The sequence below is a fragment of the Leptosomus discolor genome, chromosome 2 (genome assembly GCF_034619465.1).
Source record: "Leptosomus discolor isolate bLepDis1 chromosome 2, bLepDis1.hap2, whole genome shotgun sequence".
Classification (NCBI taxonomy): Eukaryota; Metazoa; Chordata; class Aves; order Leptosomiformes; family Leptosomidae; genus Leptosomus; species Leptosomus discolor.
The window spans coordinates 87,993,856-88,001,582 of NC_141392.1; positions in this window are offsets into that span (position 1 = coordinate 87,993,856).

The following is a 7,727-nucleotide window of genomic DNA, read 5'->3' on the forward strand; positions in this document are numbered from 1 at the left end:
CCACCGGGAGACGGCGGGGGGGGGGTGAGGGGGTGCTGGTGGTGGTGGCGGCCGCGGGAGGGGAGGAGGGACGGGCGGCGGGGCGGGGAGCGGGCGAGCCGGCGGGGAACCCGCGCAGGCTGCGCGCCGCCTCGAGGAGCCGCTGGCCCTCAGCCGCCCGCAGCACCGGCGCTGGCTGCCCGTCGGGCGCGGGAGCCGCAGGTGTTCCGCGTCCGCTGGGACCCTGCGAGGGCCGGCGGCGGCCGCCCGGGATTGCCGGGCGCTTCCCCCGCCGCCCCCTCGGTGCGCCGGGCGGCCGAGGCCGCTGCCCGCCGGCGCTCGGAGCTCTCTGAGCCCCTGGCACCGTCCGGCCCCCGCTGTCCCGGCCTCCCCGCCGGTGTCCTTCGCCGCAGCGCAGCTGCTGACGGGTTGGAGACGGGCTGTCGGCCGGCTGCTGGGGGTCAAACGGGGTGGAAATTCAGCCAGCAGCGAAAGGACAAACTCCCGTGCTTGCAGGAAGGCTTGGTGAATGTTTAGTACGCTGACAGGAGTTTCCAAACCTTCACATGAAAATGTTTGTTTTAAGGGTTCCACTTAACCTCTCTCCTCCTCTTTCTCCTACGATGCTTAAAATAAGAGTGCTATTTCAGCCCTGAACAGAGTTACACTACTTTAAGGGTTGATTTAATTATAGCCCTAGTGTTTTTTAATGTAGATTCATGAATTGCTTTCGGCTTCCCTTCCACAGTTAAATGCTAAGCTTTTAGTTGCGGTTTGGCATGTGCATGCTGAGAGGAAAACCCGCCAATGCCTTAAAAAAAGAACTCATTAGGGGTACCAGTGGGGTGATTGACATTTTGGTAAATCAAATTGAGTGTGGTCCCACCTGCTCCTTTAAGTCGTGCATCCACCGTGTGGGTCCACATCTTCTACCACCGTTAAATGATGAAATTATCCGGAGAAAGAAATTTTTCCAAGTTAGCTTTTGAAGTGCTGCAACTTCCGTATACTTTCTTGCAACTTTTGGACAATTGCACATTGTAAGTAGTGGCTGGCTGGTCGATTTTCTTCTTAAAAACAGAAGCTTCCCCACTGTGTAGAGAAGCGACAGTTTCTTACAGCATTACAGAGGCTGTAGGAGTTGCTGTCTCCTTTCCACCAGATGATGTCAAGCCCCAGTTTCCTGGGTACCCAAAGTCCGCGGGTTGGAATCCGAACTCATTTGGTCTGTTTATTTCCTCAGATGGCTGGAAAGTGAATGAACCTGTATTTTCTTCCATGATGGCTATGCTCCGCTGTCCCCATGCTCCCATACGTGACTTGAATTAAAACAGCTGTGTGGTATCTTCTCATTCCCTTGGCTGACTGCACTCTGCACTGCCTACCCCATCCCGGGGGAATCCCTAAGGGCGTGAACTGCCCTAGCAAAAGCTGGCGTTGCGCTCCCTCTTCTCCTTTTCACAACCCCTTTGGCTGTGCTTCCCCCCCTGCACTGGCCTGTGCTGACAGCTGGCTGGGATTCAGTTCAAAGCCAAGACACATTTAGATGTCCACAAGTAGGTGCCTACATGTGCTCTAGTTTGCTTAAGGATTCATTGTGGCCACTGGAAATCTTGTTGGGACAGTTACTGTCACTTAAGAGTGATCTGGTCACCCTAAAGCAGACACACTGGCTAGGATATGATCACCTAAACAAAGGTGCTGGTGCTGTTTGGTGGTCTCCAGGTCTCACTCCAGAAAGGAGGATCTTGTGTAGGTCTTGTGTCGTATCTGCCAGCCTCACATGGCTGTCTTAGATGTCTGGATGTCTCTTTTTGGGCAACTGAGTGTCTCGTGCCATGGGTGGTCTGCTTTTCAGGGTGCATTCCCTGTACTGACCAGATCTCCACTGACCCAATGAGTTTAAACAGCTTGTCATGTGTAGAAAGTAAATACCAGTCCTGTGTTCAATGACACCCTCTTTACCCTGATCCAGTGGCCCTGCACTGAACTTGCTAGACAAATAGCAGCACCAGAATTACCAAGTGGCCCAAATCTGCTAGGAAGTCAGCTGTGTCGGAAACAAAGACAACTCTGGCCAGTTGCTCTGCTTCTGGATGGCCAAGCTGGCATGCATGTGTGCACCAAACACCATTTATCTTGTTGGCGTCTATCTGGCCTCATCTTTTTTCCTCATCAATCACTGTCCCCAGCCACGCCATTTCTAAACATGCTTGTTCTGCCCGCTGCGGCTCTGTGCAAACACAGAGACAGAGCAAAAACCCAAAGGAAGCAGAATGTACTTGCATACACAATATTGTCTTTGGCTTATACTGCACAGCCCTACCCCAAACTCCACAGAGCTCTTCATGCCTGGAACAGGCATGCTTTAGTCCGGTCCAAGAGAGTGCATCAGAACAGCCTGAGCTGCCCTGAAGAGACACTGCACCTCATGTATCAGGGATGGACAATGGAGTACTTGTACAGGAGGGCCACCCTGCTTCTTGTGCCTGCTGGCCTTGGCCGTTCATGATGTCTCCCTTATCAAGCTTCTCATTCTGGTTTGGCAAAGATCTAATCTCATGCAACATTCATTTACTAGGTGATCAGACACATAAGTAGATGTCCTCATGCTGCAGGAGGGGCTCTTTGACATCACTGCCTTTATCCTGGGAAGCAGCTTCCTGGATATTAATTAAGGCAAGGAGAGGGAGAATATGTGGGACCAGCCCTGTGCTAAAAAGGCCTACTCCAAAACCATGCTGGGATGCCCAGGGCATGGATATCTGAGCCAAGGGATGTGATACTAAACCAGGATGTCCACTACATACCTTATCTACGTGCTCCTATCACAGCCTCTCCAGCCTACCACTCATGTTTTAAGGAAAAGCATAACATTGTGAAAATGCACAAAAAATACACCTGAGACTGCTGGAACTGAAGCTGGAGAAAATAAGAGAGCACCAGAAAGTGTGTGTCTAATAAGTCTATGAGAAAGAGAGAGGACTAAAGGGAGGGAAAAAAATGCTTCATGCACAACCGTTAGTTGGCTCCTTCCTATCTCTCCTTCTGCTCCTCTGAAAGAAGTGATTAAGCCATGCTGCTGAATGTCAGTGGCACATCCCGTGACAGTCAAGATGAGTCTTCGTATTTGGCACTGGTATATGTCTCAGGAAAGTTCTTCCAGAGCTTCTTTAATAAGTTTGCACAGGACTGGTTCTGACATGGGCTAAAGTGTTGCAAACCTCGGTTGGGCAAGGGTGAATTCCACAGCCAGCCAGCAGTACCTTGAGAGAGCATGGGTATTACCTCTCCTTCATTGTGGTTTCCTTCTGGAAAGTGGGTTGCTCTGTAGTGTTCCTCTAGGTCACTCAGCAGAGCTGTATGGGCAACAAGTTCTTGGTCTTAATCTGGAAGCCAGCGTGGAAGAAGGATAATGAATATGTCTTGACTTTTTGGGTTAAATGTTACTAGAAGCAATTTCTGGAGCTTCTGCAGAGGGATTCCAGTAAAAGGCTTCTTTTGTCACTGGATTTCTTCCTGGCATCTCTGTAACAGGGCCCAGCAGCTCACACCAGGCATTACAACATACTAAGAGCTGTCACAGACACTGACAGCCAGCTGGGTAAATGTCCCAGCTGGGTGGAATTTCTCATGCTCTACCAGAAGCATTCCAGGGTGGTTTGGCTCAGCAATCAACTGAGCTGCTAGGAATGGTGTTTCCCAGCATTTCTCTGCTTGGAGGTGTTACAAGAATAACCAGTCTTCCCTCTTCAGCCTTTACATAGAAAGGGGCTTTCTCTGCTATCCTTCTAGCTGTATGATTGAGAGAGTCTAAACCGGGCTCAGCCACTTCTCACCCAAGAGTGAGAACCCAGAAGCAATGAACTCTCTCAGCAGACTTCAGAAGACCGTAAGTGTCATAAAAAATCATCAGCTTCTCATACAGCCCATCACCTCCATGCACGGTGTCATTTTGTCCCATCTCACGTAATCTCAGAGACATGCTGTCATTGCTTTTCCAGGGCTGAACAAGGTACACTTCCTCCTTGGGTATACTCCCACCCTTGTGGCAGTGGGCTCCTAAGCATGCCTTAGAAGACAGAATGATCCCCCACACTGTTCCTTCCCTTAGTAAATCCTTTGGACATCATTCTGATTTCCATCCTGGTGGAATGGGGAGATCCTCATCCCATATCATTCGCTCCTATGTCTTACAAGTATGAATTTTCATTGTAATGCTTAGTCCAAACAGACTCAGTCCCTTTCGATGCAATTATATTTCTTTCTTTTCTTGATATCACTAATTATTATTAGACTCATGGCATTAACTGAAGCAGTATCTACTGCTTTTTCTCTGGTATAATGATTTTACTTCAATAACATCAAAAGATGAAGTACTTTGTTTGTACTGAGAATAATTCACTAACTACTCTGTGCACGTGATTGAGGGGATAGGGAAAAGGAGAGTGGCCACCTACCGCCTGTACATTTTTTTTAGGGTCTCTATACACAGGTTTCTCAAGCAGTATGGCTAGTCAGAAATGTGCAAAAACCCGCTCTAGAAAAAAGACTCTTTCCTTCCCACAGTAGAGCAGAGCTGGAGTGGGAAGGGGCCCGTGACTAATACCATCCCTTCCAGCTGTAAAGAACAGTCATTACTTCTTCCCTTAGAATGGAACAGCAACCACATGTGGTTGGTTGAGCCCTGTGCTGCTGCTGAAAGCAGATTTAACTTCCTCAGTCTCTGTTCCCGTTCCCATGGCGCCTGCATGCCATGGTTCACTGTAGACAAAGTGCATTTCACCAATATTGCTTAGATCTCCTGGATGCAGTGAGTAGATTCAGCCGTGTAGCTTTGGCATATAGTCTTCATTTCTGCTTGACTGGAAACCATTCTGATACTGGCATTATGAGTGTTTATTGCCTGTTGTATGGAAGTGCTTAGATTCCAACCCAAGAAGTGTCTCAGATGTTAGGTGTTACTGAGACAGGACATAAACAAGAGCCCTTAGGCTAGAGTTTACAGTCCAGGTTAAGAGTACATGGAACAGGCTGTTAAACAAATAATTGGGTAAGGAAAAGTATCAGATAGAAAACACGTTTTGAGTTCAAAGTTGGATTTTACTTACGCATTTATTGTTTGGTCAGAAAATACAGTTTGGAAATCAAATCCACAGACTAGCTGGGTCTCTTCTTGCCTGACTTGTTAAATTGGGTAGTTGTATATTTTGCACCTGCCATTAATAAAGTATGTTGGTTGTCACTAACAGTGTAAAATATCATAGTATTTTTTAAGCCATGATGCAAAATATCTAGTTCTTAAATACATTTCCCATAAGGAAACAGCTAACAAGTAGTCAATGCAGAGAGACAGGCATCCTACCTGTCATGGGCACCTACTTCAGAATAAAATCTCTACTGACTGGAGCAACTCTACATGACTGAAGTTAGGTCAGATGAATCCCATGTGCATACAGGATGTAAACATACCTTTCAACATACGTATGCAATCTTATACACATGTAACTTGCATCATAGTGGTATATAAAATTAAGATGAAGATGTAAAATAATCTTAAAAGGCAGGAAATCTCACAACCAGCGTTGGCCATACAATCTTAATTTGACTTCACCGTGCATATGTATTATGATTGGGTTTTAATGATAAGATCCTAAAATATGCTTTTCAGTTGGCCTTCTGATTCACATACAGTGCAGGATGCACTGTGGAACCCCTCACTGCTGTACCCCCTCACTGCTGTTCCTCAGTGTTACCAGAATGTCTCTTAATTTCTAGACCGCCCCTCTGGGGTAACGCAGTGACCTCATCACTGTATTACAGATCACGGATTTATGATGCACAGAAATTAAGGCTAAAGTGTCACCTTCCCCAGCCTCAGTCTCCTAAGACATGGCTTTTCAAGTGAGTGTAGTCCTTTTCTCAAGCACAGTACAACTTCAGTACAACTTCAGTTGTAGCCTTTGGTAGTCCTACACACTGCAGACCACTGATCCTCAAGTCAAGCACCAGATGACATGATCACCACTTAGAAAACAAAACTGAGCAGTGACTAGCAAAAATTTCACTAAGTGAATTCCCGAACGTCATGGCAGGATACGAAGGTGAAAAAGTGCTGAAATAAAGTGCTGTTCTTCAGGGTTTGTTCAGTGACTCTAATCATGACACCATCCTTCTTCTATAAACCCCTCTCTCATGTCTTACGTCGTTTGTACTTCTGCAATAAATGAGGTATAAAGGGAGGGAAAGCACCCTTCTTCACTGTACAAACCTGACCACCCCCAAAACAAGCTTTTTCTATACAGAGAACGAAATAGAATTCTAGTAGAGAAATAGCAGGTGGCCATGTACTTCAAGACCCCATCATAATGCCTTTTCACAGGGGACTGGGTAAAAACTATTTTAATGCTGGCATTGCCTGATTTTTCTAGATTTGACTTTGCGACCTTGAAAAGTTTTTTAAATATAATTTTGTCTGCAGTGTCCTAGGGTTTTAAAAAAAACTGATAAGAACAAACACAAAACCAGCAGTTCTATTACGTGGCAGCATGTTATCTCCATTGGTACCACAGTTGGTTTGAAAGTCTGAGTTCACAGTATAGACCTCTTCCTGCTGACTTCTGCCAAAGTGACAGAGAGAAATAACATGTTTTCATCCTTCGTGGTGTTTAGAATGGACAGAACGATTTAGAAAACAAGCCTCCAAACTCTGAGTGGTATAGACTCAACAAAATCTGAGCAATAATCAGAAGCTTTGTTTTCTCTCATTGGAAGCCTGAGGAGACACTTGCATCCAAAAGGTCTTGACAGGGACAGAATTGAGCATGTTACTACTTCTTCTGGTCTGGGAAAGAAAATCGCTACTTTTTTTGCCCATCGCAGAAGGCCAACTAGTCATTCTGGGCAGACAGATGCTGAACGAACTTGCTCTGTACAAGAAGGGAGCACCCATTGCAGCTCTTTGGTTAGTGCAAGTACTGGTATGCAGCACACAGCAGAATACCCTTTCTTATCATTCTGGCTCAAACGTGACTTGCTTGCAGTTTCCATTAGGTTAATAACTCCAGAGCAGCTCCAGCAAAGGTTCCTTTCCTACTTCTCCTGCAGATCAGCGCTCTCTGGACTGATGCAAACACACCCCTTTCTGTCAGTCATAGCTGGAGTTCTGCAACCAGCTTTTGCCAAAGCTCCCAATACTTAAATAGCCTCTCTTGTTTTGATACTTGAGCCCTGCATGATGGCTAATGGGGCCGAGCTCCTTTCAGTAGGAAAAATATCAGTGCCATCCACAACAGGTGAAAGAAATTTCATGGCTGATCTGCAGGTCTTGCAATGATTGCGCAGGAGTCAGCAGAGCATGGAAATTCAGGTGCTGCTCTCCTGGCTGGCATTTGAAGTGTTTCAGAGGCAATGCCATCTTTTCTTCATGGGCAAGGATACCCACGATACTCTCAGCAATCACTGCCCAAAGTAATTATACTCCTAACTGCCAGCAGCTCTGCACCAAGGCAAAACCGAGGGGATTTAGAAAAAAAATCCATCAGCCATTTTTGAAAAAAAAAAATAAAAAAAATTCCTGTGCACTCAAAAAGGAGAAATGTCCGATGTCAGAACGTCAGAACGTCAAATTTTTGGTGTAATGAGATAAAGGTCAGCAGAGTTGTTGCCCTGGATTTCAAGACAGCAAAGTTTAAGCTACTCAGAGAGCTAGCTTGCAGTGTCCCCTGGGAATCTTCTTTTAAGGGCTT